This window comes from Ascaphus truei, chromosome 2 (genome assembly GCF_040206685.1).
Source record: "Ascaphus truei isolate aAscTru1 chromosome 2, aAscTru1.hap1, whole genome shotgun sequence".
NCBI classification, from domain to species: domain Eukaryota; kingdom Metazoa; phylum Chordata; class Amphibia; order Anura; family Ascaphidae; genus Ascaphus; species Ascaphus truei.
This window is the reverse complement of record NC_134484.1, coordinates 193,470,718-193,495,345: the sequence shown is the minus strand read 5'-3', so window position 1 is coordinate 193,495,345 and position 24,628 is coordinate 193,470,718. Positions and strand designations below refer to the sequence as shown.

The 24,628-nt window shown below is 54.8% G+C and overlaps 1 long non-coding RNA gene across 1 annotated transcript in view; it reads right to left on the bottom strand.

Moving 5' to 3' along the window:
- Positions 1-16,462: 16,462 nt before the first annotated feature.
- The window catches only part of LOC142488626 (uncharacterized), a 43,551-nt gene continuing 35,385 nt past the window's right edge, over positions 16,463-24,628 (bottom strand). Inside the window, exon 3 of the long non-coding RNA XR_012799542.1 lies at positions 16,463-16,548. This is a non-coding gene — a long non-coding RNA (uncharacterized LOC142488626). The remainder of the gene's footprint in view (positions 16,549-24,628) is intronic.

Sequence of the window (24,628 nt, the reverse complement as noted above, 5' to 3'; positions counted from 1 at the left end):
CCGTGGCATGCCATTCATCTGTATGGCGCTTGAGGAAACTAGTAGGGCATTGTGTGCTTCTGTGGCCCCCGAGGACTCTCGGGAGACCACTGCCTCTGCCATGTCTCCACCAGCTGCCCCTGAACATCCTGACTCGGGGATGGAGGTGGAGAGCACAGTGGACCCCCTCATGGAAACACCGAGGAGGGGATCCAATCTAGGGCTGAGAGAGGCGCCCCGCAGAGAAGGACGGGCGTCTTGAATTCTCCAGCCAAGAGGAGCCTGGGGAGTTGGGGCTCAGTGGGGAGTCCTCTGGCACCATGGAGTGGAGTCGGTGGACTCCTCGATCCCCGGTATCCCTGCCCGGGAGCTAGATAGTTTCCTGGATGATACCCTCTGTAGACACAGACATACAAAGGTGCAGTTGGCCCTTGAGAGGTGGAAGGATGCTTCGGTCATTCTCCACTCTCTCAGAATATATATCAAGGCTAACCACAAGGCCAAACTTTCCGGAACTATCGAACATGTTCGTGTCCTAAAGTTTAACAAAGTGTTGCGAGAGCACGTAAGGGCTTCTCGGGGTATAGTACCCTGAGCGCCTATGGGAAGCAAGACTCTTGATTACCAATGGCTTTGAGCATCGGTACGCTAAACGTAAATGGATGTAAGGACGGGTTTTGCAGGTTCCAGGTACTCTCCTTTTTACAAAAGGGAAAGTATTCTGTGAGTTTCCTGCAGGAAACCCATACCACTCCAGAGGCTGAAGCCAGCTGGCATCTGGAGTAGCGAGGCAAGGTCTTTTTCAGCCACCTCACTTCGACATCTTGTGGGGTGGTGACCCTGTTCTCTGAATCCTTTCAACCTGAGCTGCTGTTTGCCAAAACTGTTGTTCCAGGTCGCCTGTTGCATCTCAGGGTCCGGCACGAGGACTACACGTTTAATTTCTTGAACGTGTATGCTCCTGCCACCGGACCCCTGAGAAGGCAGTTATTCGTCAGATTGTCCGAATACCTGGAGACAGTCGACGCGGACGAACACGTGGTGCTCGGGGGTGATTTTAACTGCACCCTCGAGGCTCTGAGGGACCGGAATGGTCCGGAGCCACACCCGAGTTCTGCGTCGGCCTTGCGGGAGGTCATCACCCGCTACTCCTTGGTAGACGTCTGTCGAGAACAACATCCCGGGATATCCACTGAGTTCACCTATGTTAGAGTGTTTAGAGGTGGACGGATATCCTGGTCCCAGATCGATAGGCTGTAAATATCCAGCCACAGCCTGTCGCAAGCTCAGTCCAGTACCATTAGGCTAGCGCCGTTTTCGGACCACAATTGTGTGTCCGTGACGGTGGCGCTAATACCAGCAGCGCCCTCGGCCGCCTATTGGCATTTCAACAATACGTTGTTGGAGGACAAGGGGTTTGCGACGTCGGTCCGAGACTTTTGGATGGCCTGGAGAGGTTGCAGGTCAGACTTTGCCACGTTAGAGCAGTGGTGGGACGTGGGCAAGGTTCATCTGCGCCTCGTTTGTCAAGAGCACACTAAAGGTGCCAGCAGGCGGCGCGATGCTGAGATCGAGACCCTCAGGGAAGAGGTGCTCGATCCCGAGAGGCGGCTGTCTGGGGCAGGAGACCAATTCCTGCAGTGTGCATACGTGGAGAGGAAGTGCGCTCTCCGGGACTTGGAAGATCGGAGAGCTCGGGGGGCGTATGTGCGATCCCGCATCCACTTCCTTCTGGAAGAGCGTCGCGGGTCGCGCCTCTTCTACGCGCTGGAGAAAAAGAGGGGAAACCGTAAACATATCACCTGCTTGCTAGCAGAGGATGGTACCCCTCTGACTGACCCGGAGAGCATCCTGGACAGAACCCGGAGGTTTTACGTAGATCTTTTCTCTCCGGAGTCTATCCAGCCGGATGCGTGCAGGGTCTTACTGTATGTGAGGGGCTTCCCACGGTCGGCGAGGGTGGAAGAGAGCGGCTTGAGTTACCTTTGACTCTGGCCGAGCTCTCTGAAGCTCTTAATCTCATGTCCCACGGAAAAGCGCCGGGGCTAGACGGGCTGACTGTGGAGTTCTTCCGTTTTTTTTGGGAGATGCTGGGACCTGATTTCACTGAGGTCCTGGCCGAAGCCCTGGAGACTGGTGAGATGCCCCTTTCATGTCGGCGGGCAATACTGTCTCTGCTGCCGAAGAAGGGGGATCTCCTCCAGATCTCTAACTGGCGACCGGTCTGACTGCTCAGCACGGATTATAAGATCGTAGCCAAAACGCTCTCGCTGAGGCTCAAGTCCTTGCTGGCAGAGGTGATTCACCCCGACCAGTCCTATACTGTCCCAGGCCGGAGCATTCATGACAACATTTTTTGGTTAGGGACCTGCTACACCACGCGCAGAGGACTGGTCTGTCACTCGCCCTCCTGTCCCTAGATCAGGAAAAGGCGTTTGACAGGGTGGATCACCGTTACCTCATGCAGACCCTGCGGGAGTTTGGCTTTGGCCCACAATTTGTGGGCTTTCTCCGGATGCTGTACGCCTCTGCAGAGTGTCTGGTAAAAATTAATTGGTCCCTGACGGCACCTTTTGTGTTTGGTCGGGGAGTATGTCAGGGGTGTCCCCTGTCTGGGCAACTATATGCGCTGGCCATCGAGCCCTTCCTCTGCCTACTGAGGAGGAGGCTCACCGGGCTGGTGCTGCGGGAGCCCAGCATGCGGGTAGTCCTGTCGGCTTATGCCGATGACGGGCTCCTCGTGGCCCAGGACCTAGATGATCTGGAGCGGGCACAAGCTTGCCAAGAGGTCTACACCGCGGCCTCTTCTGCTCGGATCAACTGGTCCAAGTGCTCCGGCATTTTGGTGGGTCCCTTACAGGTGGACTCTTTGCCCTCCGCGTTTCGTAATATCTCGTGGGGGAGCGATACTCTCAAATATCTGGGAGTCTACCTGTCTGCTGCGGAGGACCCAGCCCCAGAAAACTTCAGTGAGCTTGAAGAACGAGTCATTGCTCGTCTGGGGTCATGGGTGTATCTGTCGAGAATGCTTTCCCTTAGGGGAAGAACCCTGGTGATCAACCAGCTGGTGGCCAGTCAGCTTTGGCACCGGCTGATAGCCATGGGTCCGCCCCCCGAATTTATCAACAAGATCCAGAGGAGATTGATGGATTTTCTCTGGATGGGGAAGCATTGGGTCTCTGTGGGGGTTGCGTGCCTTCCTTTGGAGGAGGGTGGACAGGGAGTGGTGTGTGTCCGCTCCCAGTTACACACTTTCCGCCTCCAATACCTGCAGAGATACCTATTCGCGGATCCGTCTCCGCAGTGGTGCCAGCTGGCGACGAGTTTCTTTCGCCAGCTGCGCAGTATGAGGTATGACCGGCAACTGTTTATCATCAGGCCCGAGGGTTTAGGAAGAAACCTCTCGGAGCTGCCGGCATACTACCGGGTCTTATTAAAGGCCTGGAAACTGGTCTCCGCAACCAGGAAGGAACAGGCGGTGGAGGTTGATTTCCTCGCCGAGCCCCTGCATTATAATCCGGCAGTGGGGGCTCGGATGTTAGATTCACCCTCTATTTGTCGCTGGCTAATCCTGGCACAGGTGACCAGAGTCGGGGATCTCCTGGACTATGAGCGGCGAGACTGGGTAAGCGCAGAGGTGCTTGCGCCCCGTATGGGTATGCTTACTGCCCGTGTCCCTCGGCGTTTGATCCGGGAGATTAAAGATGCAATCCACTCCGACTCACGCACCTTCATCGAGGGGGTTTTGCAGACCGGAGAGCATTGTCAACCTATCAACTTCAGCTCTCCGGATCTTTGCGTGGAACCCAAACCACGGCAACCCCCTTGGGCTCCTATCTCCCCCAACCTCAGCAGGTTGGGGGATATGTCCCCGGCATGTTTCCGCAGCATGCCGAGGGAAGTCCTGTATTCTCTGGTGCTCCATATAGGGCACTACCTCCCCCTTGTCACCCGCCCAGATACCATCTGGAGGCGGGTATTTCTTGGGAACGAGGGCGAGGGACCCCGGTGGAGAGAGCTCTATTCAGCTTTGGTTCCCCGTCCCGCCGGGGATTTGAGTTGGAGGGTCCTCCACGGTGCACTGAGCACAGGAGAGTACTTGGCACACTTCACGGACTCCCCCGCCGCCTGTCCCTTCTGTGGCAAGCGGGAGTCCGTATTCCACATTTATCTGAGCTGCGCCAGACTGCAGCCCTTCTTATCCACCTGTCTACCACCGTGTCTCCCTCCTTCCCTCCCACCCTGTCTCCCTCCTTCCCTCCCACCCTGTCTCCCTCCTTCCCTCCCACCCAGTCTCCCTCCTTCCCTCCCACCCTGTCTCCCTCCTTCCCTCACACCCTGTCTCCCACCCTGTCTCCCTCCTTCCCTCCCACCCTGTCTCCCTCCTTCCCTCCCACCCTGTCTCCCTCCTTCCCTCCACCCTGTCTCCCTCCTTCCCTCCACCCTGTCTCCCTCCTTCCCTCCCACCCTGTCTCCCTCCTTCCCTCCCACCCTGTCTCCCTCCTTCCCTCCCACCCTGTCTCACCCTGTCTCCTTCCCTGTCTCACCCTCCCTCCCTCCCTGTCTCACCCTCCCTCCCTGTCTCACCCTCCCTCACTCTCCCTGTCTCACCCTCCCTGTCTCACCCTCCCTGACTCACCCTCCCTGACTCACCCTCCCTGTCTCACCCTCCCTCACCCTCCCTCACCCTCCCTGTCTCACCCTCCCTCACCCACCCTCCCTCACCCTCCCTGTCTCACCCTCCCTGTCTCACCCTCCCTCACCCTCCCTTTCTCACCCTCCCTCACCCTCCCTGTCTCACCCTCCCTCCCTGTCACCCTCCCTCCCTGTCTCCCTTCCTCGCCCTCCCTCCCTGTCTCCCTCCCTCGCCCTCCCTCCCTGTCTCCCTCCCTCCCTCGCCCTCCCTCCCTGCCTCTGTCCCTCGCCCTCCCTCGTCCTGTCTCCCTGTCTCCCTCCCTCGCCCTGTCTCCCTCCCTCACCCTCCCTCCCTGCCTGTCTCCCTCCCTCGCCCTCCCTTCCTGTCTATCTCCCTCACTCGCCCTCCCTTCCTGTCTCCCTCCCTCCCTGTCTCCCTCCCTCGCCCTCCCTCCCTGTTTCCCTCCCTCGCCCTCCCTCCCTGTCTCCCTCCATCCCTGTCTCCCTCCCTCGCCCTCCCTCCCTGTCTCCCTCACCCTCTGTCTTATCTTAACTGCCATATACCTACACCGAAGTAACCTACTCTGCTTTCTTCCAGATCTGACTCAAATTTCACGCGGGAGACATCGGAAGACAGGTAAGGAACACCTCCCCTCCAGTATAGTACCTTGAGGGATTGCGGATCAGGTAAGATCCCAGGCGGGATTGCTGCTTTTAGAAATTGTGAAGAGGGGGCATCCAGACACTGGTTAATGGGTTCAGAATCATTCACATCTGGGTTTTTTTTTTGTTCGATTATTGAGGTGTACACACACACACACACACACACACACACACACACACACACACACACACACACACACACACACACACACACACACACACACACACACACACACACACACACACACACACACACACACTCTCTCACTCTCTCTCTCTCTCTCTCATGGTAGTAAAGTATAAGTGTACTACAATAAATAAACTGTTATATATATTAAAAAAAAAAAAATGTGTCCCGGTTTTTCATTTTCAAAATCTGGTCACCCTACCTTTATAGCATAAAAATAAAAGCAACAGCAGTAACATGCACTGGGATACACAGAGGTATAAAACCAGTGCTACAGTAACATGCACTGGGATACACAGAGGTATAAAACCAGCGCTGCAGTAACATGCACTGGGATACACAGAGGTATAAAACCAGCGCTGCAGTAACATGCACTGGGATACAGAGAGGTATAAAACCAGCGCTGCAGTAACATGCACTGGGATACAGAGAGGTATAAAACCAGTGCTGCAGTAACACGCACTGGGATACACAGGGGTATAAAACCAGTGCTGCAGTAACATGCACTGGGATACACAGAGGTATAAAACCAGTGCTGCAGTAACATGCACTGGGATACACAGAGGTATAAAACCAGCGCTGCAGTAACACGCACTGGGATACACAGAGGTATAAAACCAGTGCTGCAGTAACACGCACTGGGATACACAGAGGTATAAAACTAGTGCTGCAGTAACACGCACTGGGATACACGGGTATAAAACCAGTGCTGCAGTAACACGCACTGGGATACACAGGGGTATAAAACTAGTGCTGCAGTAACACGCACTGGGATACACGGGTATAAAACCAGTGCTGCAGTAACACGCACTGGGATACACAGGGGTATAAACCAGTGCTGCAGTAACACGCACTGGGATACACAGGGGTATAAAACCAGTGTTGCAGTAAATGAATAATGAAGCAGGGTAATTGCCTAGGATAGCTGAGGTAGCTGCTGCTGCTGGGTAGCCACCCAGAGGGCCAGCGCTCAGGCACGGGCTCACAGTGGTTACATCGGCTCTCCCTCCCACAGCGGTCCCAGGCAGCATCACGGACGGTCAGGACACAGGGAACAGGCTTCCTTACGTGGTCCCAGCAGCAGCTACCTCAGCTATCCCAGGCAATTACCCCGCTTCATTATTCATTTACTGCAGCAGCGGTTTTATACCCGTGTATCCCAGTGCTGGTACTGTACTACTGCTGCTTTTATTTTTATGCTATAAAGGTTGTGTTCTCCTTACTATTTCCACCCTCATTTCTTTTTTTTCCTCATACAATATGTATAGAGATATAATAACACGCAGAGATATAATAACACGCAGAGATATAACAACACGCACAGAGATATAATAACACACAGAGATAATAACATGCAGATCGATACGATAACAGGTAGAATGATATAATAACACGCAGAGAGATATAATTACACACAGATATAATAATACGCAGAGGAATGCCATCCCACTGTCTCCGTACGTTCTTCCTACCTACCAATTAGATTGTAAGCTCCTCGGAGCAGGGACTCCTCTTCCTAAATGTTACTTTTATGTCTGAAGCACTTATTCCCATTATCTGTTATTTGTATTATTTGTTATTTATATGACTGTCGCGTATTACTACTGTGAAGCACTATGTACATTAATGGCGCGATATAAATAAAGACATACAATACAATAAAGAGGTGTAAATGGCCTTATCTCCTGTGACATTGATCATTAGCCTTCCTCTGTTTCTTTACCTGTTAGATACCTTTGTGGGGAATAAAATACATTACAGATCAGAGGGGCTTCCTGATTGCACGTGTGCTTTGGCAGAAGTATATATGTGACCCTATAAATCTCCCTCACACCCGGGCTTGCCAGTGTGACACTAGTGCAGCGTCCTGGGTAACAATCACTGAGCTGTTAGTAATAGATAAAACGGATAGAAAAGACACTACACATAGGTTTGATTAAAGAGAGTATTTTATTTAAATAATGCATCTCTCTGCTGGTAGGGGCCGGCAGCACATTGCAGAGCGATATAGTAACACGTAGAGCAATGCACTGCAGGCCCCTCCAGCAGCACAGTGATCCAGAGGAAGGCGAAACATAACCCCTGCTGTGCTGTGGGGGAAAAAAATTCCTTCCTGACCCCATTAAATGGTGATCGGATCATCCCTGGATCACTGCGCATCAATTACCCCACGCTAATTTCCTCCCCCGACACACACACAACCCCCCCCAAATACAGATAAACCCCAACCCCCCCCAAATACATATAAACCCCAACCCCCTCAAATACATATAACGGCCTAGTGTGCCTACTGCGTGGTTTACTTACACCCCCCTAACAAACTGAGACGACACAGTTTTGTGGAAGTAAAAATGGTCACAGCTTTATTGTTTTAACAATACCTGCAAATAACTGTCAGCCATAATCTTAGTCCTTTGTCATCCCTATTCTCGGTATCTTCCGGCGGGGGGAGCCCTCCTCCACCCGCCCTAATCTACCGTCCACCAGGAGAGACACTCTCCGCCGCGAGAGACACTCTCCACGGCCCCCGTCTACCGTTACTGGGAGAGACACTCTCCACCGCGAGAGACACTCTCCACGGCCCCTAGGTCCCCCTTATCAGAGCCGCCTGGGCCTACCCGCATAGGATAGAGCCCAGCTGCCTAAGATTGGTGCCAGGGGTACAGCGACCGACCGCCTGCGTCGGCGCCTCCAGCCCGCACGATCTTTTCAGGGGAACCGTTACCTGGCGGCCCATCCGCATCGGGTGGAGCCCCATTTCGGGAATTCACGGTGTCCCTACGATGACTGGCCTGACAGTTCCGCGTTCCGCCAAAGCTGTAACGATGGATCTGCTAACAGATTCATAAAATATGGTTATACACAACACAACATTACATTCTCAATGGGATGGGTGGGTGGGAAAACAGAGTCAGTGAGTAGCTTTTGCGAGCGCAGGGTTTAAATAGCCCGCCCCATTAGCCCCTCCTCTTGTTGATTCGCGCGCAAATCCACCAAGCCTCGTGGTGGGGGGAAGGAAAGGAAGGCACGTTAAGTACCCCCTGGAGGCACGGGCCATTATGGGCGCGACGGCCCCATTTTGGGACCTCTGCTTCTTCTTAACGGCCTAGTGTGCCTACTGCGTGGTTTACTTACACCCCCCTAACAAACTGAGACGACACAGTTTTGTGGAAGTAAAAATGGTCACAGCTTTATTGTTTTAACAATACCTGCAAATAACTGTCAGCCATAATCTTAGTCCTTTGTCATCCCTATTCTCGGTATCTTCCGGCGGGGGGAGCCCTCCTCCACCCGCCCTAATCTACCGTCCACCAGGAGAGACACTCTCCGCCGCGAGAGACACTCTCCACGGCCCCCGTCTACCGTTACTGGGAGAGACACTCTCCACCGCGAGAGACACTCTCCACGGCCCCTAGGTCCCCCTTATCAGAGCCGCCTGGGCCTACCCGCATAGGATAGAGCCCAGCTGCCTAAGATTGGTGCCAGGGGTACAGCGACCGACCGCCTGCGTCGGCGCCTCCAGCCCGCACGATCTTTTCAGGGGAACCGTTACCTGGCGGCCCATCCGCATCGGGTGGAGCCCCATTTCGGGAATTCACGGTGTCCCTACGATGACTGGCCTGACAGTTCCGCCACCCGGAGGACCCAGTAAGGCCACTTACTGGGGACTCACCCCACACCCCAAGCTGTGACCCTAAACCATGACTGCTGATCGCTTGCAAAAGCATGTTATTAATAAAATATCGAGGGGCCCCTGCTGTGAAGACAGAAAACATGTTAGTAGATTATCTAATTACTCGCCTGCCGGCCCCTAATGTGCCCCTTTGAGCATTCGATTGTGCCTCTGAAGCTGCTGGGGGCCCAGAGTAACAGCCGAAAAGGCTGCCTCTATGTCAATTTTACCAATAGTGCTCCCTCCCCATATGTCTTAATTACCTGAATATAATATATATATACATATACATATATATATATATATTTATTTTTTGCTTGCACCCGGGGAAATCATTAACTGAGCAATGGGGGGGGGGGGGGGGGTGTGTGTGTGAATGGGCCCACCATACGTCCCAATTTTATCCCCTTTAACTCACCCCCCCACTGTGTGAAAAAACCCCTTTCTAAACCCTCCTCCAAGAAAAAACCACCTTCTCCCGGTCGGGGTACCCCTTTAGCCAACGGCCCACACCGCTAAGGCTGACCGGTGCTAGCGCCTTCCCTCTCCCCTGGCTCCGGTTGCCCATGGCCTTTGAAGCACTTCGTGACGGGGTGGCTACCCCCGCACCGGCTACACACATGCCTAAACTTGCAACCCGCCCCCAGTTTGCAGTGTTTATCATTAAACGCCCAACACTCCCTTTTATTGCCCCTGCTTGTTGAATCACTCCCAGGCCGATCGCCTGGACCCTTGGGAAAGGTGGCGTCGCCCCCCTGCTTACCCCGTCCCACTAACTTCATCCACAATTCCATGTCCATCTTCCCCAAACTCAACCGTGTATCCCCCTGCCACCTATGCCTGAACTGCTCGTCATAATCCCGCCACGCTGACCCCTCGTGTTCGTCATGTATGTTCTGTATCACGCTCATGTATCTCATCACATTATGCAATTCCTTGGGATGTTTTGAAAGGAAACAGTCCCCGAACACAATGAAACCCGTAACCCAGTTTGCGTTACTCCTCACTACCTGCCCTTTCTCGCCTGCCTCTCGCGCGCGTTGCCTCTCTGCTCGCCCCTTTACAGACAGCTTGAACATATCCACATACTTCCTGTTACATATGTCTCTCTGTGTTCTCCTGGGCAGGTGTGTGTACAGGGGGCTAGTTTCAACTGCAAACGAATCCTCCCCACTGTGGGTGGAAGCCGCCCCTTTGTCTTTGCGCGCTTTGCGTTTTCCCTTATCTGTCCTACTCCGCTTTGCCGCCTTGCTCAACGCCTCTACCTGTTTCCTTATGCGCTTTACCCCTGGGGTCTCGTCGCTGTCTGCGCCGCTGCTTGCGTCTGACTCGCTGCTCGCTCTCTCACTATTCTCGCTGTCTGACCCCTGGGACTCACAGTCCGACCCTGACCTAACCGACCCCCCATCACTAACGTCCCCATCAACATCATCCTCATTACATTCCAATGCTGCATTTTCATGCTCACCTGATCCTGCGGCTTGTGCACCTGGGTGACCGGTCCTGGGTCTTTTGGCAGCTGCACGGCTCCTGTTACTGCTCCCCGGATCGGCGACGCTTCCCAGCGCCATTGGTGCCGGCGCATCCGCCTGGGGAGGTGCCCGGGGCACTGGGGGGCACCCCGCAGGCAGGGGCAGCGGGACCGCCGTTGATGTATCCAAGGCAGGTGCCGGCGCGCCAGGGGCGTCTGGCGCAGGTGCACCGGGCACTGGGGCATGGTGTGTGGGTGCCTGCACTGGCGGTGCCGGTGGGTATGGCGCGTAGGGGGCAGGTGCATACGGCGCAGGAGCGTAGTGCGTGTGATTTGCCGGTGCGTATGGGGGGGCATGGGACGCGTGGGCGTAAAGCGCTTGGGGGTAAAGCGCTTGGTGGTAAGGCGCTTGGGGGTAAAGCGCTTGGGGGTAAGGCGCTTGGGGGTAAGGCGCTTGGGGGTAAGGCGCTTGGTGGTAAGGCGCTTGGGGGTAAAGCGCTTGGGGGTAAGGCACTTGGGGGTAAAGCGCTTGGGGGTAAGGCGCCAGGAGCGCCGAGGGTGGCTGTGCCGCGTTGGTGGGCTGGCTCGGGCCGGCCCTGGGGGGGGGGGTGTTATGTATAGCAGGGGGGGCGATGTGCTGTGCAGCGGAAGGGGGGGGCAGGCCAGCAGTGGGAGCGTGGCTAACAGCTGCAGGGGGAGGGTGGCTGGGGGCTGGAGGGGCCGTTTTTGCAGGGATGGAGGGGGCCATGCCAGCAGGGGGAGGGTGGCTGGGGGCTGGAGGGGCCGATTTTGCAGGGATGGGGGGGGCCATGCCAGCAGGGGGAGCGGGGACTGGAGCTGCAGGGTGGTGGCTAAAGTCCTCTCCCATGAGGGGGGGTGGAACAGCCCTCCCTTCCCTGCTCTGCTGCGAGCAGGCACGGGAGTGAGGCTGGGGGGCGGAGCCAGCCTGCCGGGCTGATTCCCTTCCTCTGCGGCTGGGAGAGGAGCTGTGAGGGGGCTGGGAGCGGGGCTGAGGGGGCTGGGAGCGGGGCTGAGCGCGAGGCTGGGCCGCCTGCTTCCCTCTCCGGATGGGAGAGGAGCTGTGAGGGGGCTGTGAGCGGGGCTGAGGGGGCTGTGAGCGGGGCTGAGGGGGCTGAGAGCGGGGCTGAGGGGGCTGTGAGCGGGGCTGAGAGCGGGGCTGTGAACGAGGCTGGGCCGCCTGCTTCCCTCTCCGGATGGGAGAGGGCTGCAGCTCTTCCTGCTCTGGCCACTGCTTCCGTGGGGCCGCCGGGCGCTGTGTCCGGCGGTCAGCTGCCTGAGCCTGGATGCTGCTCGTGCTGCGGGGATCCATGCTGCTATCGGGGGACACCACGCTCACAGGTACCTGCAGGGAGAAAAAAACAGAGTCAGTGAGTAGCTTTTGCGAGCGCAGGGTTTAAATAGCCCGCCCCATTAGCCCCTCCTCTTGTTGATTCGCGCGCAAATCCACCAAGCCTCGTGGTGGGGGGAAGGAAAGGAAGGCACGTTAAGTACCCCCTGGAGGCACGGGCCATTATGGGCGCGACGGCCCCATTTTGGGACCTCTGCTTCTTCTTAAACCCCAACCCCCCCAAATACATATAAACCCCAACCCCCCCCCAAATACATATAAATACCAACCCCCTCAAATACATATAAACCCCAACCCCCCCAAATACATATAAACCCCAACCCCCCCCAAATACATATAAATACCAACCCCCTCAAATACATATAAACCCCAACCCCCCCAAATACATATAAATACCAACCCCCCCAAATACATATAAATACCAACCCCCCAAATACATATAAATACCAACCCCCCCAAATACATATAAACACCAACCCCCCCAAATACATATAAACCCCAACCCCCCCCCCAAATACATATAAATACCAACCCCCCCCAAATACATATAAATACCAACCCCCTCAAATACATATAAACCCCAACCCCCCCAAATACATATAAACCCCAACCCCCCCCAAATACATATAAATACCAACCCCCTCAAATACATATAAACCCCAACCCCCCCAAATACATATAAATACCAACCCCCCCAAATACATATAAATACCAACCCCCCAAATACATATAAATACCAACCCCCCCAAATACATATAAACACCAACCCCCCCAAATACATATAAACCCCAACCCCCCCCAAATACATATAAATACCAACCCCCCCAAATACATATAAATACCAACCCCCCCAAATACATATAAATACCAACCCCCCCAAATACATATAAACACCAACCCCCCCCAAATACATATAAACCCCAACCCCCCCAAATACATATAAGCACCAACCCCCAATACATATGTAGCGGTCATGTAAAATGGCTACAGTCATCTCTCCTGCTGACAGTAAGGCCTGGTAAGTTGTGGGCATGCCAGCAGTAATTATGGAGGTTTGCCCTCACACCCTGGTGGGGTGCCCTGTGTATGGATGGGAGTAGTCACATGCTCTGACTCCATGGTTAGTGATGTCAGAGGTGTGTCAGCTTCCAGAGTGTACATAAGGCACAGCACTGTGTCTAAAAGTTAGTTCTGGCAGGAGTTCTAGTGCTAGTACAAGTTCAGCCAAGAGGAGGAGGAGTTCAAGTTCAAGTCCTAGCCTGAGTTACTGGTTATGTTTTAGTAACTGCAAGAGACTGTGTCCAGGGACCTGGCACAGGGTAAAGATATCCCGGCTGGGATAGGGAATCCCTATCAAAGGAGAGTTCACCTTTCAAAGGGAAGCACTGACTCAGGATGAGTGGCTAGACATTCTACTGCGTGGGGCAGCTAGCCCACATCAATCAATAAAGATGCTCTTATTCGAACACCCTCTCGTGTACATGTGTTGAGTGAATGTACAGAGAGGAGCACCACTGAGGAGTTCCTCAACAGGATCATCCCCATGCGGACGCAGGGACCCTGATGAGGTGGAGGCGCTGCACTGGAACTAGGTGAGACTCAGCACACTACCTCAGCTGCCTGTCTGGACGGGTCCTCCCCACACACCATCATGCGGGAGACTCAGGAGTCCTGTTGCCAACAGGTGCACCACCAGACACTACCACACTGTAATGGGGGCCGGTTAGACCACAGGGGCCAATGTGAGATTGGGTGGGTCAGGCCGGTTCAGAAAAACCGTTACACATATAAACCCCAACACCCCCCAAATACATATAAACCCCAACTCCCCCAAATATATATAAACATCAACCCCCAATACATATAAACCCCAACACCCCCAAATACATATAACCCCCCAATACATATAAATCCCAACTCCCCCAAATACATATAAACCCCAACCCACCCAAATACATATAAACCCCAACCCCCCCCAAATACATATAAACCCCAAACCCCCCAAATACATATAAACACCAACCCCCCAAATACATATAAATACCAACCCCCCAAATACATATAAACCCCAAACCCCCCAAATACATATAAACACCAACCACCCCAAATACATATAAACCCCAACCCCCCCCAAATACATATAAACCCCAACCCCCCCAATACATATATACACATATATTTATACACACATATACATATATACACACACACACATATATATATATACTTATACACACATATACACATATACACACACACACACACACACACATATATATATATACTTATACACTCATATACACATATACACACACACACACACACACACACATATATATACTTATACACACATACATATATACTTATACACACATATACATAAATATACACACACACACGAGGAGGAGGCCGATCACATTTTATATATATATAAATAAATAAAAATAAAAATGTATATATATAATATATATAAAAATTTATATATATATCCACCGTGTTGTGGATAGAGCTTCATACGGAGTAGCTCCAAAGATGGACATCTCGCGAGACGCGAACACACACACACACACACACATACATACATATATACACAGTGGTCGACAAATCACCCAAAAACCTACTCGCCGAACCAAACCTACTCGCCACCTAGCCCCGCCCCTCACCACCTAGCCCCGCCCCTTGCCCCGCCCCTCGCCACCTAGCCCCATCCCTCGCCACCTAGCCCCGCCCCTAGCCACCTAGCCCCGCCCCTCACCACCTAGCCCCGCCCCTCGCCATGCCCCTCACCACCTAGCCCCGCCCCTCACCACCTAACCCCACTTTTAAAAAATTGAATAAATTCCTAATAAGAATTGTGTGTGTGAGTCTGTGACTGACTGACTGAGTGAGTGACTGACTGACTGGGTGACGGACTGACTGACTGGTTGACTGACTGACTGACTGGGTGACTGACTGACTGGGTGACGGACTGACTGGGTGACGGACTGACTGACTGGGTGACGGACTGACTGACTGAGTGACGGACTGACTGGGTGACTGACTGACTGACTGGGTGACTGACTGACTGGGTGACTGACTGACTGGGTGACGGACTGACCGACTGGGTGACGGACTGACTGACTGAGTGACGGACTGACTGGGTGACTGACTGATTGGGTGACTGACTGACTGACTGACTGACTGGGTGACTGACTGACTGACTGGGTGACGGACTGACTGACTGGGTGACTGACTGACTGGGTGACTGACTGGGTGACTGACTGACTGGGTGACGGACTGACTGGGTGACGGACTAACTGACTGTGACTGACTGACTGTGACTGACTGGTTGACGGACTGATTGGGTGACTGACTGACTGGCTGACTGACTGTGACTGGGTGACTGACTGACTGACTGTGACTGACTGACTGTGACTGACTGACTGTGACTGACTGACTGACTGACTGGGTGACTGACTGACTGTGACTGATTGACTGTGACTGACTGACTTCGCCTGACCCACACGCCTGACCCAGAGCTGACAGCCGGCCCTCTTCTCCGCGTCAGCCCAATCAGGGAGGGGGATTTTTTTTTTTCCCTGGCGTGAGAAGGGGAATTAACGAACTGCGGGCGATCGGGTGACCGGATTTGTTGACCAATATATATATATATAGATATACACACACACATACACACATACACACACACGGATGAAAGTGGGGGCGATCGGATTACAGCTGGTAGGAGCGAGGAGGAGGGCAGGGCTGAGAGGGGAGAGGATGGGGACGATAGAGATGGGGGGAAGGGAGACAAGCAAAAAAAGGAGGGGGGGGGCACAGTTTGTGATATAATTTTTTTTCTAAATATTTTTTAATGTGCCCCTTCCTGTCACTCAGCCCATCCTGCAGCCCTCCTGCTATTCTCTGCCTCTCCAACGCTGTAACCATCTCCTCAGGGAACCCAGAAATCTCCTGTTCCCTGGCCCCTCTGCTGCACATGGCTGGGGTCTTCTCCTCAGCCATGGGAAGGGGAAGCAGCACTTCCCTGCAACCCTCTCCTCCTCTTCCTCCTCCCACACCATACCCCCATCGTCATCATCATCATCCGAATCATCCGAATCATCCGAATCATCATCATCCCACGCTTCCTCTTCCTCCTCCCACACCGTACCCCCATCGTCATCATCATCATCATCATCATCATCATCCGAATCATCATCATCCCACGCTTCCTCTTCCTCCTCCCACACCGTATCCCAATCATCATCATCCCAATCACACACCTCACCCTCCTCACACACCCACTCCTCTTCCTCCGTAGATATGCTGGCTCCTGGGCTGCTGCAGGGCGATTCAGACGGTGAGAGTACGAACGGCTCCACCATCGTGTACTCCACCACCGTGTACTCCACCACCTCATCCACCACCGTGTACTCCACCACCTCCACCACCGTGTACTCCACCACCTCCTCCACCACCTCCTCCTCCCACACCCACTCCTCCTCCTCCGTAGATATGCTGGCTCCTGGGCTGCTGCAGGGCGATCCAGACGGTGAGAGTACGAATGGCTCCACCACCGTGTACTCCACCACCTGCAGGAGATACAAAGTGTTTGTAACCAGGGGCAGTGATACTCTATATCGCAAGAGCTCCTGTGCCACATGGGGCAGGACACGCATCGCCGAGCCACATAACACGCACAGCAAAGCCTTTGCTTGCCTCTGGCACTGAAGGGGTTAAATCACAGAACCATTTATACCATTTGAAAAATAATTGATAAACCGTGTGCATTGTACGTCACTGTTTTGTCTGTTATTAGCGGACCCCTCGTTTTTCTGTCCTGTTCCCGCTGAAGATTTTGTTAAATGATGCTGCAGATGGACATTAGCTGATGTGTCTCTGGGAATCCCCTCTCCCGGTCACACAGTTACACTCGGCTATAAGAGGAGAAAGCTATGCAGCTCTTCCTCTGTCTCCTTTACATCTACAGGCTGAGAGTCCTCATCTTCTCTCCTCTGAGGACCGTCTCCCATTATACCCCTATCCCGAGTACCCCTAATACTCCCAGGCCCAGTACCCCCTAATACTCCCATCACCCGGCTCAATACCCCCTAATACTCCCACCCCCAGGCCCAGTACCCCGAATACTCCCATCATCCAGCTCAATACCCCCTAATACTCCATGGCTTGTACCCCCTAATACTCCCAGGCCCAATACCCCCTAATACCCTCCTCCGCAGGCCCAGTACTCCCAAATACCCCCCTCCCCAGGCTCAGTACCCCCTAATACTCCCATCCCCAGGCTCGGAACCCCCTAATACTCCCTGGCCCAATACCCTTTAATACTCCCAGGCCTAATACCCCTAATACTCCCAGGCCCAATACCCTCTAATACTCCCAGGCCTAATACCCCCTAATACCCTCCTCCCCAGGCCCAGGACCCACAAATACCCCCCTGCCAAGGCCCAGAACACCCAAATACCCCCCTCCCCAGGTCCAGTACTTCCTACTACCCCCCTCCCCAGTCCAAGTACCCCCTACATTCCTCTTCCCAGGCCCAATACCTCCTTATACTCCCCTCCCCAGGATCCCCTACATTCCCAGATCCACTACCCCCTGCAGGCCCAGTACCACCTCCCCCCCCCAGGCCCAGTACACCCTAATGCCTCCTCTCCAGACTCAGTATCCCCTCATACTCCCCGGGACATGGGAAACGGGAGTGCCCTGCAGGTGTGATCAGGGAAAGGGGAGGGCCTGGAAAGGGGGGGGGGGGTGGCGCTTCAGGGGGAGCCTTGGGAAGGGGAGGGCTGCGCGGGGTGGGGGGGAGCTGGGGAACTCTGTTCAGGGGGGGGGGGGGGCTGCGGCTGGGGAAGGGGGGGGTCTCTCCCATCCCATGAGACTTGTGGAAACATGACCCAACTAACCTGCAGGAAGAGATCTCCAGCAGGTTCTGTATAATTACACTGTAAAGTGTTGCAGACTCTCCTATTATCAGTGTCCTGTACAACAGCTAATAGTATCGTATGTGCAGAATGGGGAGAGGGACGGACACACATAATGGGGAGAGGGACAGACACACAGAATGGGAAGAGGGAGAGACACACAGAATGGGGAGAGGGAGAGACACAGAGAATGGGGAGAGGGACGGACACACATAATGGGGAGAGGGACAGACACACAGAATGGGGAGAGGGACGGACACACAGAATGGGGAGAGGGACGGACACACAGAATGGAGAGAGGGACGGACACACAGAATGGGGAGAGGGACAGACACAGCATGGGGAGAGGGACGGACACCCAGAATGGGGAGAGGGACGGACACACAGAATGGAGAGAGGGACGGACACACAGAATGGGGAGAGGGACGGACACCCAGAATGGGGAGAGGGACGGACACCCAGAATGGTGAGAAAGACGGAAACAGCATGGGGAGAGAGACGGACACACAGCATGGGGAGAGGGACGGACACACAGCATGGGAAGAGAGATGGACACACAGCATGGGGAGAGGGACGGACACACAGCATGGGGAGAGGGATGGACACACAGAATGGGGAGAGGGAGAGACACAGAGAATGGGGAGAGGGACGGACACACAGAATGGGGAGAGGGAGAGACACAGAGAATGGGGAGAGGGACGGACACACAGAATAGGGAGAGGGACGGAAACACAGAATGGGGAGAGGGACGGACACAGCATGGGGAGAGGGACGGACACACAGAATGGGGAGAGGGAGAGACACAGAATGGGGAGAGGGAGAAACACAGAGAATGGAGAGAGGGACGGACACACAGAATGGGGAGAGGGACGGAAACACAGAATGGGGAGAGGGACGGACACAGCATGGGGAGTGGGACGGACACACAGAATGGGGAGAGGGACGGACACACAGAATGGGGAGAGGGAGAGACACAGAATGGGGAGAGGGATGGACACAGAGAATGGGGAGAGGGACGGACACAGCATGGGGAGAGGGATGGACACACAGAATGGGGAGAGGGACGGACACACAGAATGGAGAGAGGGACGGACACAGAGAATGCGGAGAGGGACGGACACAGAGAATGGGGAGAGGGACGGAAACAGCATGGGGAGAGGGACGGACACACAGAATGGGGAGAGGGACGGACACACAGAATGGGGACAGGGACGGACACACAGAATGGGGAGAGGGACAGACACACAGAATGGGGAGAGGGACAGACACACAGAATGGGGAGAGGGACTGAAACACAGAATGGGGAGAGGGACAGACACACAGAATGGGGAGAGGGACAGACACACAGAATGGGGAGAGGGACGGACACACAGAATGGGGAGAGGGACGGACACACAGAATGGAGAGAGGGACGGACACACAGAATGGGGAGAGGGACGGACACACAGAATGGGGAGAGGGACGGACACACAGAATGGGGAGAGGGATGGACACACAGAATGGAGAGAGGGACGGACACACAGAATGGGGAGAGGGAGAGACACAGAGAATGGGGAGAGGGACGGACACAGAATGGGGAGAGAGAGAGAGAGACACACACACAGAATGGGGGAGAGAGATATACAGAGAGAATGGGGAAGAGAGAAACAGACACAGAGAATAGGGGAGAGAGAGACACAGATAATAGGGGGAGAGACGTAGAGAATGGGGAGAGAGACAGAATGGGAAGGGTGGAACGAGAATGGAGGGGTGGAAATGAAAATGGAGGGATTGGGGGGGACGAGAATTGGGGTGTGTGTCTGAGGATGGGGGACAGAGAGTGGCGGAGAGACATAAAGGGGACATAAAGCGCAGTTGGTGATGTCATTTGTTTTATAAATATTTTTTTTAATGTGTCCCGGTTTTTACTTTTGTAAATCTTGTCACCCTACCTCTATACACACAAACACACATTGCAGGACCCACCTCTATACACACAAACACACACTGCAGCCCCCACCTCTGTACACACAAACACACACTGCACGGCCCACCTCTTTACACACAAACACACACTGCAGGGCCCACCTCTGTACACACACACAAACACACACTGCAGGGCCCACCTCTACACACACAAACACACTGCAGGGCCCACCTCTATACACACAAACACACACTGCAGGGCCCACCTCTGTACACACACACAAACACACTGCAGGGCCCACCTTTATACACACAAACACACACTGTAGCCAGGGTTACCACCTTCTATTGAAGGCTAACCCGGAGATAACATTTTTTAGATCTTTTAATTATATATTTATTTATCTTGCCTTTGGTTGTATCCTCCCCTCCAAATTCCATCAACATGGCTGCGCAACGTCACGTAATGCCCATTGCCATAACAACAAGCCGCTCCGTGACATCACACGGCATCAAGTTGACATGACTACGGGACGCATTATGGCGCCGAGGCATCAAGTGATGCCACATTGTCATGGCAACATGTCATCGCCTGATGTCAGTGTCTCATTGTTATCGCAACGGGTGCGTCACAAATTTGTTTTATAAATAATTTTTTAATGTGTTGCGGTTTTTCATTTTGAAAATCTGGTCACCCTATTGGATGTCCCAGAATAAAGAGAAAAACTCAACGGTGACCATGTGGTTCCTTAGTCTCCAGCCCTTTAATGTCACTGTGGAACACAGGGCAGGTCTGAGACAGGGAAATGCTGATGGGATTTCTAGGGTGCACGGCTTGATGTCCATGGTCGCTCACCCCAGTAGGGATGAGCTGGGGGGGAGGATATATGAGAGGATATATGAGAGGAAAGGTGGTGAAGTTGTAGAGGGGAGGTATATACTCCTGCTTTTGCAAACTATACCTGGCCCTACTAAGGGTTAAAGGTCCCGGGGGGGGGGGGGGGGTTCTGCAAATGAAGCCAGGTGCAGATCACCTCTCCTTAATTAGGAGTGTAAGAAAGGTCAGGCTGGATCAGTTCTCCCCTGTCCCCTTATATCAGCTAAGGCCAGGTCCCCGCTGTGGCGGACGCTGCAGGGACAAGAGCCGCCACACACACACACAGGCACTCGCACACACAGGCACACAGGCACAGGCACTCGCACACACAGGCACTCGCACACACAGGCACACACACACACACCCAGGCACTCGCACACACAGACACACGCACACACAGGCACTCGCACACAAAGGCACACACACACACACACCCAGGCACTCGCACACACAGGCACACACACACACAGGCACTCGCACACACAGGCACACACACACACACAGGCACTCGCACACACAGGCACACACACACACACACACACACAGGCACTCGCACACACAGGCACTCGCACACACAGGCACACACACACGCACACAGGCACACACACACACACACACACAAATACACACGGGGGGAATCGGAGCAGAGGGGGGAAATCACCAGGGGGGGTGATCGGAGCCGAGGGGGGAATCAGATTGGCTGCCTTGCGTCATGTGACGCTGCACTCGCCGAAACCACGAGCTCCTTGTAGCTCCAGCTGGCTGACGTGTCACAGCACTCAGTCAGCCACGCCGGAAGGAGCCAGCGGGGACATCCAAACCGGAGGCAAGCAGCTGGTGGGCCGCGGCCGCGCGCGCCGCCGGCCGCAGTGGGACCAAAGCCTAAGGCCTGATCCCCGCTGGTTACTGCAGCGCCCGCTGTGGCGGACGCTGCAGGGACGAGAGCCCTCCCCTCAATGGCGCCTGGCCCGCTGCGAGGGGGGGCCGCAGCGCTGTGATGAGAGTTGCTCGTGACAGAGCGCTAAGCCACGCCCCCCCCCCCCGCGTTTCAGCTAACGAGGGCGAACCTGCCGGGTGCCATCATGGCCGCGCCACCGTCACTCCCCCGCCACGCCCCCTCCCCCCCCTGGTCTCTCTTCCTGCAGCTGCACGCGCCGCCAGTCTCGCGGGCACGCGTGCAGCGGAGGCACTGGGGCCTCAGCCTAAGGCTAAGGCCCCGCTCCCAGAGTCAGCGCACCTGCGCTGCTGACAGGCGGTGCGCTGAGATACACAGACCGCGATCTGCGGTCTGTAGGGAGCGGGAGCCGGAGCGGGAGGTGGGCGGGAGGTGGGAGGTTTGATCGGGAGGTGGGCGGGAGGTGGGAGGTTTGATCGGGAGGTGGGAGGTTTGACAGGGAGGGGGGGCGTGGCTTGAGCGGAGGGACCCGCTACTCTCCCCCCCCCCCTCCCTCCACGGACTCGGGCTGGAGCTGGAAGGTAAGTTTAAACACGCAGGCACTCATTCATACACGCGCACACACACACACAGGCAGGCACTCACACACTCATACACACACACGCGCGCACACACAGGCAGGCACTCACGCACTCACGCACTCATACACACACACACAGACAGAGGCAGGCACTCGGGCACACACACACAGACAGGCACTCACACACTCATACACACACACACGCGCGCACACACAGGCAGGCACACACGCACTCATACACACACACACAGACAGAGGCAGGCACTCGGGCACACACACACACAGGCAGGCACTCACACACTCATACACACACACGCGCGCACACACAGGCAGGCACTCACGCACTCATACACACACACACAGACAGAGGCAGGCACTCGGGCACACACACACAGACAGGCACTCACACACTCATACACACACACACGCGCGCACACACAGGCAGGCACTCACGCACTCATACACACACACACACAGACAGAGGCAGGCACTCGGGCACACACACACACAGACAGGCACTCACGCACTCATACACACACACACAGACAGAGGCAGGCACTCGGGCACACACACACACAGACAGGCACTCACGCACTCAGACACATACACACACAGACAGGCACGCACTCAGACACACACACAGAGAAAGGCACTCACCTGCTTTCACTCCACACTCCTCCCCGCTCCCCGAAGCCTCTCCTCCTCCCGAAGCCTCCCCTCCCCATTGGCTCACAGCCACACACGTCACGCGTCAAAGCTAGAAAACACCATTCTCTGGTGTCTCCAGCGGCTGACGCGCTACAGCGTGTAGTGCTCTGTGCAGCCAGTGGGGACCGGGACCGGCTCGCGAGGATTCCCCTGCTGGTGGGGAACTCGCGACCCGCCGCCCGCGCCAACGAGCGCAGCGGGACCGAGGCCTAAGAGAGCTGGATGCTACAGACAGGCACTGGCCTGCAACAGGTTTGGTTTATGATATCTGTGTTTTATTGTTTGGTAAGTGGGAAAGCCACCCAAAGATAGCTAGAGAATTGCTGTCTAGTTAATGCTCAGATAGAGCGAGGATTTATTTTGATTCTTTTGTTTGTCTTGATTTTGTCTGCTGGAGTGACAAAGAAAATAAAGCCTTTAAACCAGAGCTGGATGGTCCTGTGACTGTGCTTACCCTAAAAGACAGTGGGATTTAAGGTTCCCAGACAAGAACCCTTCAGCCAAAAAGGGTATTTTGTCGTAGTGTATACTGGATAACCCTTCTGGGCGTGTATGTGTATACCGGTATTACCTCTCTGGGCGTGTATGTGTATACTGGTATTACCTCTCTGGGGGTGTGTGTATACCGGTATTACCTCTCTGGGCGTGTGTGTGTATACCGGATAACCCTTCTGGGCGTGTATGTGTATACCGGTATTACCTCTCTGGGTGTGTGTGTGTATACCGGTATTACCTCTCTGGGTGTGTGTGTGTATACCGGTATTACCTCTCTGGGTGTGTGTGTGTATACCGGTATTACCTCTCTGGGTGTGTGTGTGTATACCGGTATTACCTCTCTGGGCGTGTGTGTGTATACCGGTATTACCTCTCTGGGTGTGTGTGTGTATACCGGTATTACCTCTCTGGGCGTGTATGTGTATACCGGTATTACCTCTCTGGGTGTGTGTGTGTATACCGGTATTACCTCTCTGGGTGTGTGTGTGTATACCGGTATTACCTCTCTGGGCGTGTGTGTGTATACCGGTATTACCTCTCTGGGCGTGTGTGTGTATACCGGTATTACCTCTCTGGGTGTGCGTGTGTGTGTGTATACCGGTATTACCTCTCTGGGTGTGTGTGTGTATACCGGTATTACCTCTCTGGGCATGTGTGTATACCGGTATTACCTCTCTGGGCGTGTGTGTATACCGGTATTACCTCTCTGGGCGTGTGTGTGTATACCGGTATTACCTCTCTTGGCGTGTGTGTGTATACCGGATAACCCTTCTGGGCGTGTATGTGTATATCGGCATGGGCGTCCGCAGGTGGGGGCAAGGGGGGGCGCTTGCCCCCCCCTGGATCCTGGGCTGCCAACAGCGGGGGACAGTGGGCACTGGCGTGACAGGATTTAGCGCGCTCACGATGTGCAAGGAAGCGCGCGCGTATCTTCCCTGCTTCCCCCCACCTGGGGCTTCCCCCCCCCCACCTGGGACTCCCCCCCCCCCACCTGGGACCCCCCCTTCCTCCCCCCGAGCCCGCTCACAGCCGCTCGCGGCACTTCCTGTGCCTGCTGCTAGTGAGCGCGTGACTCTCCGTGACGCAGAATCTTCCCGCTCCTCTACTGGTGGCTGCGCAGTGTCCCCCCTTCTTCCCCGGGTCTCCGTGGCTGCCCACCCGCCCTCCTGTCCTGGTGCTCCCTCCTGTCCTGGTGCTCCCTCCTGCCCTGGTGCTCCGCTCCCTCCTGCCCTGGTGCTCCGCTTCCTCCTGTCCTGGTGCTCCCTCCTGT